At 43.7% G+C, this 19,257-nt stretch overlaps 1 protein-coding gene across 1 annotated transcript in view; it reads left to right on the top strand.

Moving 5' to 3' along the window:
- Positions 1–19,257, top strand: part of VAT1L (vesicle amine transport 1-like) — a 148,187-nt gene that overhangs the window by 454 nt on the left and 128,476 nt on the right. The gene's annotated exons all lie outside the window — the stretch shown is intronic.

Genomic DNA, 19,257 nt, shown 5'->3' with positions numbered 1-19,257 from the left:
GGCCGGGGGCCGGGGGACCCTGCCGCGGGCGCCCCACTCCGTGCCCTGACCCTGGTCTCAGAGCCTCTTTGCGGTCCGCCGCTGATGCTGGGGAGGATGCTGAGAGGTGGCCCTTCTCCTCCCCAAGCCAGATCCAGGGGTGACCAGGGGAGACCGTGAGCTCCCGGGAGGGGACGCGAGGGTGGATGGTGGCATCCGGCACTCTGGGTCTTTCGCTGCGGGGGAAGCAGCCAGGATAGAGGGTTTGATGGTAACATGGTTAAAAAAATGACAATAACCGTCGGCTTACTGTGCACCAGCCAGCGTTTTTAAGTTTTATGTGAGCATTCGCATTTAATACTTCCTGGGACCCAGTGAGTTAGTTGCCTTCAGCATCTCCCTTTACAGGTGCGGAAACCAGGGCTCAGAGAGAGTGATTTGCTCAAGATCATCCTGCCGCCGCTAAGTGCCACGGCCAGGGTTTGGTCATTGATCTTTGTCATCTCTATGTGACCTGCTGATGGGGCTGGGGACGTGTGTCCTTCCTCCTGCCCCTGCACACTTCCCTCCTTGTGGCCTGGGATGGGAAAAGGAATTGGGCTAGGCTAGGGGAAAGGAACTAGGAAGCCAGAGTTAGGTACCAAGCGACTAAGCTTGGTGGTGGTGGTGGTGGTGGCGGCGGCGGTGGTGGGGATTCAAGCCTGAAGCCTAAACCTCCCTCTTCCCCCGCTAGCACCTCTGCCTGTCTCTGAAAGTGGAAAATCCCAAACCTGATTAATCTTCCTCAAACTCCCGCTCCTGTCTCGGATGGACTCATCAATCTGAGTGACCTTCCCTTCCCCACCCCTCCTGGGGGAACTTCCTCGGAACCGGAACCACACCGATGCCAAGTGGTGTGTTTAAGACTCTCTGGCTGCTGTCACTATAGGATCATTCCCCTGCAGTTCTGGGGGGAGGGCTCACCTGGAGTGTTTCCTGGACCCAACTGAGTTCCTTATGCAGCAGCCTGGGAAGCTCCTCAGGGGAACTTGCTGTTAGCACTGTCAGATGGCCTATCCCTTCCCATCTATATATTTTAAATCCCACAACAGACACTGATTCTTAACACAACAGTCAGCTCAATGGTTCCCAGAACCTGGGGCCATAGCTAAGGCAAAAAAGAAAAGAAAAAAAAAAGGCAAAGGAGATCCCCCTGCCTTGCTACTTTGAGAGCAGGTGCAGGTTTCATTTGCCAGAGTGGAAGGCAGCTGGTGAGAGAAGCAGGGACTGGTCTCTGGCTGGCTCTGCATATATGTAGCTGGTCATGCTTGACTCTAAACAGGACTCTTGGGCTGGGCCTCTCCCTGGGGAATTCAGGGCAAGGAAAGAGGCTTTTGCAAACTGGGACTCCTATATAGTTCTATTTTGTTAACTCCTGACTGGACTAAACTGATTGATCCCTGAAGGTAGAGCTTATGTCTGACCTTTTCACAGATAAATCCCCAATGCGAGGCATAGTACATCCTAAATAAATTATCGATGAATGAATGGATCGAGAAAAAATGCTTGGAGGGGGATTGTTGCATCATTACTTTTCTTTACTTGCTGATGGAAGAATGTCTGCCTCGTAAGATTAAAATCATGTATATTGATAATTCACCTTCCATTACTACCAATCAAAAATATTGTGTGTGTGTGTGTGTGTGTGTGTGTACATAGGTGTAATTTATGACTCTCCATCCAAATTGAGATTGGGTTCTAGGAATCTGTCCGAGTATGTATCCAGGGAGTGAAAATGTTGAAGCTACTTTTTGAAGAAAAGGCTATCATCTGTAGTGTCAATAGGTCTGGGTTCTCTAGCCTTATGCTAAATGCATAAATGCTGACAGGCGCTGAAGCATTTTGAGGTAATAAATGTCAAGATGAAAGCTAGGAGATTGATTTTTCAAAGCCAGATACACAATCCTGTTCTTCATTAGAGCTGTATGCATATATACATACATACACACACACACACACACACACACACACACACACACGGCAACCACTGCAGATCCTTCACCCCAGTTGCTCAAAAAGCCAGCCAGGGCTGGGGGGCATTTGGAATGGAGTATTGCAAAGGCCCCAGATTCATTCCCATTTCACCAAGCTGGAAGCAGAGTTCATCTGTTTTGCAAGGGGGGATGGGAATAGGTTTGTGAAGATTGCCTGCTGGGCCCTTCCTCCACTGGGCTGGGATTGGCTGGCCAAAGATGCCCATTGATTGTAAGTTTAGCCTTGAGAGCCAGGATGACTCATTCTGTATTTTTATGAATCAGTGGATGGCCTCCTGGATGAAGGTCCCCCTTTTATCTGCTATTTTTAATGGATAAGCGTTATGCTTGGGAATAAAGCATAATTCATCTGAACTAGTATTAAGACCAGTTATTCAGAATGAAGGTCCAAGTTGGTTTCTGTATAAATTTGATGGGAATGAAAGAGAAGGGGTGGGGGGAATACATATTATATATCTCATGTATACCCTCTCACTTATGTCCCTCTGAGATAGGTATTCATGGTAGAGCAAATTGGGGCTTGGAGATGTTGGGTAATTTGCCAAAACACATCACACAGACAGTAGAGTTAGGATTTGAATCCTGGTCTGTCTCTCCTTAAAACTCTGTTGTTTTCCTTTTATTCTATTTTGTCTCTCTCCATGGTAAAGCCACAAGAAATGTGATTTACTTCTCCAGACCTCTGGCATGTAAGCTTGCTTTCCCTCTTTCTGTGAATATAGCTCCTTTGATCTTTTTATGTCTGGCTTAAGGGAATGCTCTGTGGCTGTTTCCAGAGTAAAATGGCTTTTCCTCTAAAGTAGAGACATGATGGTCAAATACAGCTCAAAAAGAACCAACTCAGGGAGGGATAGGAGAGTTTTCTGTCTAAATTGTTACAAGAACATTAGCTCTGATGGGGAACTCATTTTATCAACCATTCATTGAACAAGCTACATGGCAAGTGATTTAAGCAGCTAAACTGAAGAAGCACAATGCCTTTGGAGAAAGATGGGCCTGGATGGAAGGCAAAGCCCCACCACTTTCTATCTGTGGACCAATCTCTTAACTTCTCTGAGCTTTCCATGCCCCAACCGCAAAATGGGGATAATAAGATGAACTTCATGGTGTTGAGAGGATCAGATGCAGGAAAGAGACTGGCCCACAGTTGGCACTAAATGAACCGTAGCTACTGTTGTGGCTGTTGTCATTTTTATTGTCATAGCTATGTGTATATGACATGGTTCTTGGTGCCTTGATAACTTGGAGGCTATCATTTTAATCATGTATATAATTAGGCACTATCATGTCACATCTGCTTAATGATTATGAGTAAGACCTTCCTAGACACGAGTCCCAGCTCTGCCACTTGCTAACGGGGTGTCTTAGGTCTGGTCCCTGGAAGCAGAGCCTGAGACTGGGATGTATTTTTAAGTGGCTGATTGAGGGTGCTTGCAGGAGAATGGGAGCAAGAGGAGCAGGGCAGGGGAGGGAAAGAAGCTAAGTAAGGATTTGGTTTCAGCTGGATCCCATCAGGAGTTCTGGAGCATGAATTGTACCACAGAGCTAATCTGACCTAGAAGCAACGGGAGAAGCATTCTGTACCCCTACACTGCTCGTCCTTCCCACTTTCTTCAGTTAGTTTTGGACTGGGGCTACTTCCTGAGTTAGAGCATGTAACCTTTCAAGCAGAGGTGGCTTCTGTTTGACTGAGGGTAGTCCCCCTTGGAAGTGGGGAAGCAGGGAAGGGGACTGCTCTGAGGGAGCAACCTGCACTCCCAGCAGGTGGTGGATGGGTGCACTGCCTAATAAAAGGGATGGGGTGAAGCACAGACAGCGTGCCCTCTACACTGATGGTTAACCTTGAACATGTTGCTTACTCCTCTAAACTTGAGTTTCCTATAAAATGGAGATAAACATAGCACCTGCCTTCATAGTGTTGTAATGGAGTCTAAATGAGATACTTTGCATGAAGATCTTTCTGATGATGCCTGGCACATAGCAAGTGGTCAATAAATGATAGCGATTAATATTTAAACTATTATTTTTGGTTTCCATAGACACCGTCTATAGTTTATCATTCACACTGGGACTCTTTTGAAAGGGGCATTAAAATAATTGTTCTGGGACTACAGGAGTATGGTCCCTCCTAACTGATAAGGATCGGATCGATGCCTTTGCTGTGAGCAGTCTTGTCACAGTAGAGCTTCTCTGGGGAAGGAGCTAGTAGAATCTGGGGCGGAGGGTCCCAGGTGGGGCTTCAGGAATGTTTTTAAGTGGCCATTAACAAGCCTTGTCTGGTTTGTGGCTCAAATTGGCTTGTGGTGGAAAGGCACTAATGGATTGGGGACGTTTATTTTCCCAGACTGATTTACAGCAAGAGGCTTCATGAAACTGCTGGAATGAGACCAATTTGGATGAAAAATGGTTCCAGCCAGTCATGGCTCCATTGGTTGATCTGAAAATGGGCTGAGGGCAGGCCACTCTAGAGGAAAGCCAACAGATTGATGGGATCCTATATATCATGAGGGTAAATTATATTAGAGATACGAGAAAGAACTAACATTTATTGAACCCTTGTTATGAGCCAGGGACTGTGTTGCCTGTTATATACTCTTTGTTTCATTTTTTCCTAATGGCAACTCAACAAGATCGGTATTGCTATCTCCATTTTAAAGATGGGGAACTGCCATTCAGAGGCATGTCAAGATCACTAACTGCTAAATGGAAGAGTGGCATGATAATCCAAGTTCTGCCTTGTTCCTGGATGCTTTACATTTGGGAGTTGGAAAATCAGAGAGATAGTGACAAAGGGAGAGGAGAGAGAGAGAGAGAGAGAGAAACAAACCAAGAACACAGATAGACAGACACAAAGACTGGAATCAGGAATACAGAGAGAGAAGTGTTAACTAATAAGACTCAAAATTGTACAGTGCCATCTTGCCTCCACCCTCCAAATGAAATGTGTTTCGCCTGGCCAGCAAGGCTCAGTGGGTGAGCCTATGAACCAGGAGGTCATGATTTGATTCCCCGTCAGGGCATATGCCCAGGTTGTGGGCTTGATCTGCAGTGTGGGGTGTGAAGGAGGCAGCCGATCAATGATTCTCTCTCATCATTGATGTTTCTTTTTCTCTCTCCCTCTCCCTTCCTTTCTGAAATAAATAATTTTTTAAAAAAAGAAAAAAAAATTTAAAAAATATGTCTCTGCATCACACCCACTTCCCCTCCCTCCATTTCTGAGGTATGGGATGTTCTTGGGATTCATCAAGGATCAAGTTGCCATGCCTGCTGACCCAGAATACCCATGCTCATTAAACCCAGTCACCACTCCTGAGACCCACTCGAGGCATTCGAGCTCCTTCCTCTGACTCCTTTGCCTCAATTGGGCTATTGCTACACTGGCAACCTGAGCACAGGAAAACCCCAAACAACAGAGCATTGAACTGTCACTGACAGGTCAATCCAAGGAAATGCAGCCAATATGATCTTCCCTGTGTTTATGAAATAAACAAATGGAGTGCATGAGGTTAAGTGGCACAGATGTTTGTAAAACTGAGAAATTGCTTGGAGTGTGTCTAATGCCCAAGCCAGGAGCCGCCCTGGCACAGACATGGGAAGAAAGTGTTCTGAATCACTCTGTGTTGGATGGAGATGTCAGGATTTGACAGGAAAGGATGACTATGCTGAGTCACACTGAGCCCCATTTGGTGATGGGAAGATGGAGATGCTACCTCAGGGTTCTTTCTTATTCATTGAAGTTTGCATGCTCCCTTTAACTCTGTCCTCACTGGTGAGGGCTGGGGATGGTCACAATGTCTGTATTTCGGCCAATAAAGGGATGGACTTCTCATCTCCCTGCAAGTCAAAGACGAAAGGAAGCCCAGAATCAGTGATTCTTCTATTTCATCAAAAAGGAAAGTGTAAAACATCTGACATAGAGTAGGTTCCCATAAATATCTGCCTGATCTTAATTATCAGTCACTAGACAGAAACCAATGGCAGGTGGCTCATGATAGGCAAAGGGAATGGTGACTGATGATCATGCCCACTCTACCCGCCACTTGCAGCATCTTTGCAGGGACAGAGCTAATATTCTTGCCCATTTTTCATCTGACTCCCTCAACCCCATGGGCATATTATCCTTCCTTTCTAAAAGAGGACATTGGGACTCAGAGATGAGAGCAAATAGTGAGAAGCTTCAACAGATCTTACTGCAGGCTCACTCTGCCTCATCATGCCTGTGTGATCACAAGCAAATAACACTTTCTACTTGCCTGTATCATCACCTTGGTAATAATACCCACAAGATTTTATTTTAATTTTTAAAATTAATTTCAGAGAGGAAGGGAGAGGGAGAGAGAGATAAAAACATCAATGATGAGAGAGAATCATTGATTGGCTGCCTCCGGCACACCCCCTACTGGGGATAGAGACCACAACCCGGGCATGTGCCCTTGATTGGAATCGAACCTGAGACCCTTCAGTCCACAGGCCGACTCTCTACCCAGTGAGCCAAACCAGCAAGGGCATGGCTGGTTTGGCTCATTGGATAGAGTCGGCCTGTGGACTGAAGGGTCCATGAAAGTCCTGACTGAAGACTAGCTGAGAGTCCGTGAAAGTCCTGACTATTCCTTGCACACTGTAGGTGCTCAATAAAGGTTATTTTCCTTCCTAAGTCACTTGAGCTGTAAAAGACAGAATGAGGACTTGATGCCATCCACTTAGTCCTTGTCCTCCCACCAAACTGCATAGGGTTCTGGCTTTTGAATTGTATTCCCAGGGTTGGGAATGAATTTGAACTGATCTATTGCTACCGTCACACCAGCTGCCTGCATACCCACTGATGATTGGCAGCAAAGGTTTCCCTGATACCAGGGTGTCCATACATAGTCCAGCCTCTGGACTTTGGTTCACTCTCATTCAAAGGAACAAAAATTCATGACTTTTTGGCACATCACTGACATTCAACACTGACAACAGAGCTCACCCAGGCATGGGAAAATAGCACCTCATGGCCCCAAGTTCCTGGCACTTCTGATTCTTAATAGGGATCTTTTATGGCATCTTGGCATTTGTCATAGAAGAAAAAGTTCAATTTGAAACAAGAAGAGACTCTTCACAAGAAAGGGCAGCAGGAGTGCAATTTCAAATTAGCTTGATTCCTATGTGTGTGATCTCACACAGAAAACTGGCTGGAGTCATGGTATTAAAATGAGTAAATTTAATGTCTGAAGGCCCAGGAGACAAAAATAGATACTCCAGTCAAAGGGGATGTTTCATCATTGAATGTGATATTTTCTTGATGAAAACATGCAGTGAGCTTCTGACTTCAATCTCCTTCTGTGAGTGACTCTTGACCCTCTAGCCAAGCCTCATCCCCACCATTGGTCTGGAGTCATGAACCCCCTTGGCAAGGAAAAGCATTGGGTCCCCTTCCTCCTGACTTCTCTAAACAGTTGTAGTCCCCAGAGCGTAGTGCAAGATAATTCTGTTCTGTGAGAGGAATGATAAGGATTTATTTTTTGGACAAGACTATACACCCAAACTGGATAGGAGGCAGTATACTTTTTTGTTATAAAATAGTTAATGTTGGAAGTGGAATAGACCAGGATTCAAATCTTGGCTCTGATAATTTTAGCAATTGTTAATTATACCCATACTCTGTGGATATAATAATGAGTATGGGGCACATTTTGTGTGTGTGTGACTATAAAATATAATGTATCTTAAGTACTTAGCAATGATGTTGGCACATTTAATATTTGTTGAATGAATGAAGACCTTTATCACATAGTATATGACCAGTATATATTGATGGTGGAGAGGAGATGCAAAGAAATGGGACATTAGAAAGTTCCTCTCTATTTCATAAAGTTTTCTATTCAGACCCCATTTATCTCCCCCAAAGGGAATAAGACCTTAACATCAAAAGAGGCCCAGACATGGCCAGATGGCTCAGTTGGTTAGAGCATCATCTTGTACATCACAAGCATACAGGAGGCAACTGATCTATGTTTCTCTCTCACATCGATGTCTTTCTCCCCCCCTCTCTCCCTCCCTCCCTCTCTCACTAAAAAAGTTAATAAAAACATATCCTCGGGTGAGGACTAAAAAAAAAAGAAGTGGCCCAGATAGAATGTCTCACTATACCATGATATAAGCAAGAAGATCCAGATGAATTCCTGAAAAAACAGGAGAGGAAAAAACCCCCAATGCATTGTGCTCCTACTGTGTGCCAGAAACTGGGCCAGGCTTAGAGATATTTAAACAGAAGACCAATCAGTTCTGTCCTGACTTCTTTTTTCTTTATTTTGGCCTTCCTGGCCACCACGATGCACTTGTTGCTGGAATTCTTGGCTCTCCCCTTTCTTTTCCTTCCATCTTTTTTCTCTTTTCTCTCCTTGCAAGTTAGCTTCAGGCACCCCTACTGCAATGAGCTTCCTTCTTGGCACTAGAAAAGGTGGTGGCGTTTAGGTCCAGCTGCCTAGTGCAGGTGTAGCAAGACCCAGTGCAAAGAGAATTTTTTTCTTCCAATTTTCATATATCAAGGCAGGAATCTGATTGGCCCTTGTGAATCACATACCAGCCTCCTGATCTCTTTTTCTCTGGCCCAAGGGAATGAGGTGCTGTGATTGGACATGTGTGTCTCATAAATGTGTGTGTGTGTGTGTGTGTGTGTGTGTGTGTTGTGTTGGGGTGGGGGTAGATACTCCAAAAGGAAAGGAGGACAGTTACCAGAAGACAATAGTAAGAAACACACAGGACTGATAAAAATGGTAGCCATCATTGGGGATAAAAGTATGTCTTATTCACCAGAGAAAGTGAAGAATCAGAGAGGGGACTGGAGAAGACACTTCCATTTTCTACCCTGGGACCTTAATTTTTCAGCACGTTATTGAATCATATTAAATAACATGTATAATATTTTCAACTTTGAGGCCCATCACTTTTTCCAGTTGCAGAGGGTAGTTATAGCACCCTGGGAAGGGGTAGAAAATGCCTCGCACTATTGATAGAAAAAATGCTCATTCTCCCATCCCTTTAGATCAGTGGTTCTCAACCTTGGCTGCACATTAGAATCACCTGGAAATCTTTTTAAAATCCTGATTTCTGGGCCTCATCCTCCGGAAATTCTGTTTCTGTGTTATGGGGTGGGGCCACAACATTAGTAACAAAGAAACAGAAGTTCCAGAGGATGAGGCCCAGAAATAAGGATTTGAAAAAGATTCCCAGGTGATTCTAATGTGCAGCCAAGGTTGAGAACCACTGCTTTAGATGAAAGCCATAACAGGTGTTTTTGTTTGTTTTTTATCCTGTTGATTGAATGTATTGGGGCAACAGTGGTTAACAAGATTATACAGGTTTCATGTGCACAGTTGTACAACACAACATCTGTACACTGTGTTGTATGTTCACCACCGCAAGGCAAGTCTCCATCCATCACCATTTATCCCCCCTGTATCCTCCTCCAATCTTGGAAATTCCAGAAACATTCTCTGTTATCATTTAACTGATGAACGCCAAGCCTGGTGTGTGGTTAACAGCAGGCACTCAATAAATTTTTGGAGAATGGGTGAATATGTTAGGACATTTCCCAAAACTTTAGCTGTACATTTCTGCAGAAGTTGCCATTTCACTTGTAAATATGGCTTAATACCAACAGTGGCCATTCTAAGCCAGTGTGGCTTCAAGCTCCACTCTGTCATCTCAGCTTCCTCTGATAAGAGGCCTAAATCTCTCCAGCATGCTACGTTTTCAGGGAGATTTACTTTACACAGTCTGTTCTCTTGAATCTCCAAGTTCATCTCTAATAACTACTTTCCCTGGGCTGGGAAATGTGGGTTTCTGACTTCTCAAGATGCTCTGTAATTTTCTCCTTATTGACATCGGCTCCATGGAGTGCGGGAGGCCAGGGCTCCTGGAGAGCACCCACTGTAGGGCTTCTGATGATTGTTATTCCAAGGGCACTTGCTTGTATACCTGGGAACTCCAGAGCCCACCAGTTGGATATGAGAACAATGCTCACCTAAAAACATACTGTGCTAATCGTTTTGCAATATATGCATATATCAAATCATTATGTTGTACACTTGAACCTAATGCAATGTCAATTATATCTTAAGCAAACTTGAAAATAAAAACTTCAAACTCTTGGAGGGGAAACAATTTTAAAACAAGCCGTATGTCCATGACTCTGTCCCTACCTTTCTGTGTAGGTATCAGGACCCCCACCCTTCAACATCTCCCAATAGTTGCAAGGGTTTCCCAGGGGCTATTGCATGAGCGCTCCGAACAGTTCTCCTGGTTCCCATTGATTCTGGCTCTCTCCTGTTGCCTGTTCTGCTCCTCCTACCGTACACTGAAGCCATGACTTTCCCACTTCATCTCCACTCCAGGTTGGCCCTCTGCTTGGGCTCTGGTGCCCTTTCCACCCAACACAGATTGCAAAGCAATGTATATTTAATAGGCCTCCTTCTTAGGCTAATCAAATTAATAATAATGAAAGTCTTGGCATTAATTATTTATCATCATTATTATCATAATGACCTTTATCGAGTACTCTCTGTGTGCCACAAGTACTGAGTTAGGTGTTTTAGGGGAATTTCTATGATACCAAACCTTTTACAGCTAAAGAAACAGGATCAAAGAGGTGAGGGAGCTTGTTAAAGACCACAAACTAATAAGGCAGAGAGCTGTGATGTGACCCAGGGTTTGTCTCTCCTCTCCAGAGTCCACATCTTCCCTCACTGTACACCCACCTCTTACTGCTCTGCCCTAGACACAGCCCCTGGAGCTGACGGGTGACCTGAGTCGTGGCAACTTCACACCCAGAGTCAAGCCTTCCTCTTGTTTTGCCACAGGCTTCTTCATCCAGGCTTATATTCTCCACCTCACACTTAGGATGAGTTTTGGGTTTTTCCTTTCCCTAAGAAGGCTTACCTGCTCTTCATGCAAATAGATGTATATGATGGAGCAGCCCCACTGGCGGAGGCAATCCAAATTCTACAGTGAACTCTGATGAGGCTTTCCAGCTGCACTCTACATAGCCCCCTGCCCTTCCTCCTAACACAGACACACTCTTTTCCTTTTCCTTTAAATAGACTATCCATCAAGTTACAGACATCCTTTAAAAAAAAAAGATCCCTTGTCTAAGATTAGAAAGAATTGCTTTTCACTTATCTATGCCACATCTAGTTCAATCAGCTAATGAGATGCTATTAAACCTGCAGTTCCTATGATTCATCTGAGCAACTTTGTGATTGGATCCTCTTTATCCTCCTGGCTAAACTTGCTAAAATTGTTCTGATCAGGGACCTTGTAATAAACTCTGACTCAACATTTGGCAGCCAGGACCGGAACCAGGGGTGTGTAACGCGGCTAGCAATGTGCCCACCTTCCCAAAATGGTGCTTTCAGGTTTATCTGCCTTCAGATCCTGAGAACCTTCTCTGTCTGACCACAGAGGAGACGGCCTATGCCTCTGGGACTGCTGCTTCATGAGAAAGAAAGCAGAGGCAGTTTTCATCCTCTCCTCTCCTGGGAGCCTCAACTGTCTCTGCCCTCAGCCAGCAACACTTAAGAGACTCAACTTCTTCCTTTTGCTCTTTTAACAATTTGTTCTTTTCCTATTTCCCCCCTCCTGCTTCCACCTTTTGTGACCTTGATGTAGCTGGGCCTATTTGCTCTTGAATAGAAGCTGAACTTCCAACATACTTGAAAAGCACTGTCAAATTCTATTCGGTCCTTTAGAAAACACAAAAGCTGGATCCATTCATGCTGCGGAGGGAAACTTCTCAAAAATACACTTTCCTTTTGCATCTCCCCAGTGCCTCCTATTACCTCCAGTCTCCCTGTGCTCTTCCAACTCTCCCACACTCTCAACCCCTGCCCTGCCGCCTCTTTGTACCTCTGCTCACCTTTCACAACTATTCTTTTCTCATTCAGGAGTAAATCTTTGCTCTTCCCAAAGCAGGCCTTTGCTCTTCCTTCTCCCCCTTACCACTCGCAGCATACACACAAGGCTGCCAGCCAACCATGGCTGAGATAAGTTAGCAAGAAGAAAGAAGAAAAGAGCTTGAACCACCACTCCTACATATGTTCCTCTTTACTCCTTTAGTGGAGGAACCATTGTTTGCAAGACTAGAATGTACTAAGCAGAGAACTCTGAACAATGGGTTTTAAAGCACTCTGCCTTGGGAGTTGCTCATAGTGTATGGGGAAGAGAGTAGGGTAGTGATTCGATGACTGCCTCTTTTGTAGGCTAATAATTGTAGATATTAGTTAACTGAAATGAAAAGTTCAGTCCCTCAATCACACTAGTCACATTTCAAATGTTCTGTAACCACGTATGGCTGGTGGGCGCCATGTTGGACGCACACACATACACATTTCCATCAGTGAAGTGTTCTATTAGGCAATGCTGCCTAGTCTTAACCCCATTTTCCCTATTGAAACAACTGTTTTGCTAAACGCTTTTATCAGCAGCAATGACTTACAAGGTAACTGTCATGTTATAGCAAAAATAGATTGTTTCTCTATGGGGACCCTGTCCCTCTGGGTCTCCAGTAAGAAGTCAAGCATTGTCTGACACTATCTTTCCCCTCCATGGAGAGGTGGGGTGAGGCTGGAGAGGTTGGGGAGCAAAGGACACCCCATTCCTAAGTGATACTTTCCTGTGGATGCTTCCTGCAAAGTGAGCCAACAGCTGCCCTCTCTGTGCTAACTCTGACCCTTGTACCACCTCCTGTGGGGAACTGTCGTGCTATGTAATCATTTATTTGTTTATCTCTGAACTCATGGGAGGCAGAGTTGTCATTGTCACAGTTGTACCATTAGTGTCAACACCCCAAACTATGGAAGGTCTGCTGAATTTAAATGGAAGTAGATTGAATGTTCTGCATAACCAATCACTGCCAGGCACCAATTTGAAGCCAATGACTTGGTCAACATCTAACATGGAGCATAGAAATTTTAACTTTTTTAGGAGCCTTCTTAAGACTAATACCTGCTGGTGTCCCAAGGAGAGGCTAAGAATAAATAAATGACTCTAGGCCAGTGATGGCGAACCTTTTGAGCTCGGCGTGTCAGCATTTTGAAAAACCCTACCTTAACTCTGGTGCCGTGTCATATATAGAAATTTTTTGATATTTGCAACCATAGTAAAACAAAGATTTATATTTTTGATATTATTTTATATACTTAAATGCCATTTAACAAAGAAAAATCAACCAAAAAAATGAGTTGTCATAGGTTCGCCATCACTGCTCTAGGCCCCAAAATCAAGGGGGTCATCTTGGTATCAAGGAGAACCTGTTTTGGGCCCATCTGTACCATGCTTTTCAGTTTCTGTTGAAAACTGGCTGGTGATATTCAGATTTTCAATCTATTTCTTTGGCCACTTTGTTCCATGTTTGAAATACTACTGAAGGGTGTTTTGAATACTAATTCAGACGTATGATCTGAATCTATTTCCTCTCCTGGAGGGAACAAAGGAGGCTTGTACAACTAGAACTATTAGCCCTCACCATCAGCCCAGATTTCATGGATAAAAGGATCCAGGTCGGGCAATAATAAGCATTTACTTAAAAAGTAAAGTGGTAGGTGACAAAAACAGTGACCATGTCAGAGAACTTCCAGACACTGAGGGGACCAGTATGACGACCCATGGAGCAGCCAGGGTCTGAGTATTTAGAACACACTCCAACCTCGGATGGAGCGCAGGTGACCTCTCTCCTGAGGTCCATCCAGGACAATTCTGGCTGTTCTCAAATGACAGATGCCATTGGGGATTTGCAAAAAAGGTGTCCTTGCTTTAGACAATGAGTAGCAGATTTGTATCAGTCTATTCTCACAGTCTTGAGATAACAAACAGGTGTTTAAACAAACCCAAAAGGAAAAAAACAGGAAAAGAGTTGGGAACAAAGTCTTTTAAGATCAATGCCTATTGCCTTAGGCATTTTCAAGTTATCAGCTGAGATGAACAAACAAAAAGGAAAACTTCAGTTCTGGGGAAATGAGGGAATAACTCAAACACCTGCCTCTCTGCCCCCACTTGGAATTGGAGATAAATGCTCTGATGAATATAGCAGCAGCAAGACTAGAGAAGAATAAAGAAGGACACACCTTCCATGATGCTTTTGCTCAGAACAAAGCCTCACACTAAGCCCTCTCGCTCTATTACTGCTGGCAGAGGCTGCCGTGGCTGCTGGGTCATAGATGTTCACCAAACAGAGGGAATCCCAAATTCTGCCTTTGCAATGCGATGGTGTTCTCACAATGTCCAGGTCTCCTCCAGCATTCTGTGATCTCTGACTTCCAACAGACACAGAGAAAACCCTGAGCTAGGAATTTTTCATGGGTTTTCCCAAGTGATTTACCAATCCTGCATGTTTGTTTGTTTTTTAATAACAGAAAATTGTTTATAAAACCCTATAAAAGGGTTGAGATACAACTGACATATAATATGAAAGTTTAAAGGGTAGAATGTGTTGCTTTGATACTTTTATAAATTGCAAATTGATTACCACCATAGTGTTAGCTACCACCTCCATCCCATCAGTTTCCATTTCTTTTGTGTGTGATCACATCTAAGATCTACTCCTGCATGTATTTTGACAGTTCGTCTGCCTTTACCCTCCTCTTTTCTCTTGGTCTCCATCCATCCCTTGATTATTTGATCCCTTCAATTCCTCTTTTCCCCCTTCCTCTCATTCCTTCAGGTCCCTATTTAAAGATCTCATTCTCTTCTCTGCCTTCCCAGCATTAGTGATAAGATCACCGAGACCCTTTCTCGTCAGGGACTACTGTGCAAAGGAGCTCCGTAAATATTCACCGTCAGTTACAACTGCTCTGTAACCACAAGGGAATGACACCCTGAAAGGGAGATCATACCACCCTTCTTGTAGTGGATACTGAGTACACCACTCAGAACAGCCTTTTAGGACCCAGCTGTTCATTCTCCCAGCTACTGGGAGTGATGGCTCCTGAGGGCTTGTGGCTGTATCTCCCCTGAAGAACTAATTGTCTTCCTTGCCCAAGGTTGCACCCTCCACCCCCCACAGGCAGCTCTTATCTGATGAGTAGCTGATGCAAGGGTACAAAGGTCCAGTCTCCTTGCCTTGATTCACGAAGCCTGAAGAACTAATTGTCTTCCTTGCCCAAGGTTGCACACCCCACCCGCCACAGGCAGCTCTTATCTGATGAGTACAAAGGTCCAGTCTCCTTGCCTTGATTCACGAAAACTTGAGGAACCATATTGACTCTGAATTTTGTGTGGATAAATTGAGTCCATTTTACTGCTACATCAATGTTCAACTTCTCCCTCTACCCAATCCAGATTCCATCACACCCAAACAGGGTGTGGTTCCCTACAGCCCTCCCTATTAGACCTTCTGCATGCAAATCTCAGTCTCAGAATCTGCTTCTCAGGGAACCTGACCTGTGATACCTTCTTTGTGTGATAATGATGATAGTGATGGAGGAAGTGGTGGTGATGATAATATTCGGTGTGGGTACTGTCACATGGAATCCACTCCAACGCCCCCCAGGGTGAGTGTGTCACTATTACATTTTTAAGATGAGAAAATTAAGAATCAAGGAAGTCAAGCAACCTACTTGAGGAGCCAGAAAGCTAAAGCTAAGAATGAAATTCGGCCCCCGGTGTTTGCAGAGGACCACTAGGACAATTCTTTGGGGAAGTTCTGGGGGTCAGTGTTTTGTGTTAGCACATCCTATGATAGTTGTGTGAGCCCTCTGCCTACACTTCTATAAAACTCCTCATCACAGCTTTGTAATAGGCTTTTCTGGTTCTATCTCCCCATGAGAATTTTGAGCCCCTGTTAACTTTGGATATCCAGTACCTAATCTGTGTTCAGTATACAGCAAACGTTCAATGTGACAGATGAGTTGAGAAGTCTGCTCTTTGCAACTGGGGAAACAGAGTGATGGTCTCTCAAAAGGAGAACAAAGTACAGAAGTCAAGACCAAAGGCGCCAGAGTCACATCCCTTGTGTTCACCCCTTGGCTTTGTGAATTTCCATGTGCCTCAATTTTGTGCATAATATAATTTACCTCTTAGCATCATATGGTTGTCATGAAAATTAAATATTATATCATGCTTATAAAGCACTTAAAATGGTGCTTGACACATAGTAAGCACTCCACAGATATTATCTATTATAATTACTAGCCACAGATAATTCCTTTTCTCCCGCTGGCCCATCTCAGAGAAATTAGAATGGGGTTCCTAGATATCGGCTAGCTTCCTGGGGCCCCTCACACAGTCACAGAGCCCTCTGTGAGAAATGGCTCATCTCTTCTTGGACATTCTTCATATGCACAGCTGACATGGGGCTACTAAAGCAGTTTTTCTCAGTCCTAATGGCACATGAGAGTGTGTGCCTGGGCTAAAGAGACTCTCAGAGTTGGGGCCAGGATGTGCACATTTAGGAAAAAATAAGAATAAAATAAATGCCATGAGGATCCAGACATGCATCCAGAAACATAATTGTACTACAGTATCTAGAGGCTTGGTCAGGCTGTGCCCCATGTGTTCAGCAATTACTGCTATTGGTGGGTGGGTGGGGGGAGGGCAATTCACTGCCATCACCCACCAAGAGTGAGGCCACATGTTCTTACTGCATACTTATTATACATAAATTCAAAGTGTCTTAGAGATAGTTCATAGAATCATAAGAGGGCATGATTCAAGGAAACTTAAAACCTGTCAGCTAATCCTGTGTTTCAAATTCCCTTCATGACATCTCATGATCTTCACAAACATCCTCAGTAACCAGGAACGTGACAATTATCTATTATAATTACTAGCCACAGATAATTCCTTTTCTCCCGCTGGCCCATCTCAGAGAAATTAGAATGGGGTTCCTAGATATCGGCTAGCTTCCTGGGGCCCCTCACACAGTCACAGAGCCCTCTGTGAGAAATGGCTCATCTCTTCTTGGACATTCTTCATATGCACAGCTGACATGGGGCTACTAAAGCAGTTTTTCTCAGTCCTAATGGCACATGAGAGTGTGTGCCTGGGCTAAAGAGACTCTCAGAGTTGGGGCCAGGATGTGCACATTTAGGAAAAAATAAGAATAAAATAAACGCCATGAGGATCCAGACGTGCATCCAGAAAGATAATTGTACTACAGTAACTAGAGGCTCCGTCAGGCTGTGTCCCATGTGGTCAGCAATTACTGCTATTGGGGAGGGGGGGGGCGGGCAATTCACTGCCATCACCCACCAAGAGTGAGGCCGCATGGTCTTACTGCATACTTATTACACATAAATTCAAAGTGTCTTAGGGGTAGTTCATAGAATCATAAGAGCGCATCATTCAAGGAAACTTAAAACCTGTCAGCTAATCCTGTGTTTCAAATTCCCTTCATGACATCTCATGATCTTCACAAACATCCTCAGTAACCAGGAACGTGACAGCCCATTTAATACTTTCATCAGCAATTTGGACTTTCATGCCAATGGCCTGATAACTACATTTTCAAAAGATACAAATCCCAGAGGAAGAGCCAAGAATGAAAGAATTTAGGATTCAGGAAAGAGCCAGGCAAATTGGAATGATGAACCTAATCTAATAAGACCACATTTAATAAGGGTACATATCATCCATTGGATTACAATAAAAAAATTCAACTGCCCTAGTGGACATGAGAGAGCTTTTCATTTTCTTATCTATTTAATAATCATCTATTAATTTTTATCTAGCCTCATTCAAAAAGGATTTGAAGTAGCTTAAAAAGACATGATACAGCTGTGGTGGTTCTCTGTGTGGTCACCAGACCACCAGTGGCAGCATCACCGAGAAATCTGTTAGACATGCAGATTCTTGGACCTCACCTTAGACCTAATGAGTCAGGAACTCAGGGACCCAGCAATCTGTGTTTTAACAATCCCTTCTGGAAATTCTGATGCACAGTAAAATTTGAGAACAACTATAATAGAGTTTAAGACTTTTAAAAATGGAAACTCAAAAGCATCCATAAAGTTGAGAGGATGTTGAGTGAGGGACCCAGCAATCTGTGTTTTAACAATCCCTTCTGGGAATTCTGATGCACAGTAAAATTTGAGAACCACTGTAATAAGAGTTTAAGACTTTTAAAAATGGAAAGTCAAAAGCATCCATAAAGTTGAGAGGATGTTGAGTCTTAGGATAACATAGAGAATGAATGACTAAAGCCCTGAAATTTGGGGAGAGGGGCACTACAAATTTGGCTCAGAGCTTCCTAATAGCCAGTACAAAAAAGAAATATAATCAGTACACTGTACTGGGCCTGTAAGATTCGTACAACCAATCCTTGTACTGAGATTCAAAGAAAATTCCTCTGTCTTCATGAAGGAGCAAATATATATTACAATGAATGATATGCTTAACAGTATCCCTTTAGTAAGCAAAACAATGAATTTCTGAAGGTTAATTTTTTGGCCATCGACCTCTTAATTAAATCAATGATGGGGCAAGACTTGGGATTTCTACTGAGTGTGAGATCAAAATATGTGATGGGGCTCTATGGTCTGCATCCGTACAGAAGTAGGCTGCCTGAAGAAGGACATTTTTCTCATACTGTTTTTTGTCCAATGGTCTGTCAGTGTTTGGATTTCCAAGGTCACTGCTGAAGATACCTACAACCTGAGGAAGGAAGATGGCAAGAGATCTGAAATCCTTTCATTTGAACAACCCCTGCCCTCAGTAGAAGAATAAAAGACAAGGAGCCCTGTATATGTCCACTTGTCTCTGCTTTGCTTAACTCCTTTAGGTCAATTTTATCTCAAATTGGAAAGTTAACAAACTACAGCTGAGCTGATCTTCTGTCATCCACTTAGTGGTATCCTTTAAGAAATCATTTGTGTCTTCTTTGATATTACTATCGTATCCAAAAGAAATGAACAGATCCCAAACCACAATGTTGGGGAAAATAACTAGCAGCCTACCATGGATAATAGAATAACAGCTTAGCAGTCAAAAATTCAAGCTTGGAAGTCATATGAAAAGGGCTTGTATCCCATGTCTGGTACCTACTTGCACAAGGTACTTTATCTTCTTGTGTCTTCTTTGATATTACTATCGTATCCAAAAGAAACGAACAGATCCCAAACCACAATGTTGGGGAAAGTAACTAGCAGCCTACCATGGATAATAGAATGACAGCTTAGCAGTCAAAAATTTAAGCTTGGAAGTCATATGAAAAGGTCTGTATCCCACGTCTGGTACATACTTGCACAAGGCCTCACCTTTATCTTGCAGAAAA

Source organism: Myotis brandtii, unplaced genomic scaffold, assembly GCF_000412655.1.
Source record: "Myotis brandtii unplaced genomic scaffold, ASM41265v1 scaffold165, whole genome shotgun sequence".
Classification (NCBI taxonomy): domain Eukaryota; kingdom Metazoa; phylum Chordata; class Mammalia; order Chiroptera; family Vespertilionidae; genus Myotis; species Myotis brandtii.
The sequence above is the reverse complement of the archived record's forward strand: the minus strand, read 5'-3'. Positions and strand labels throughout refer to the sequence as shown.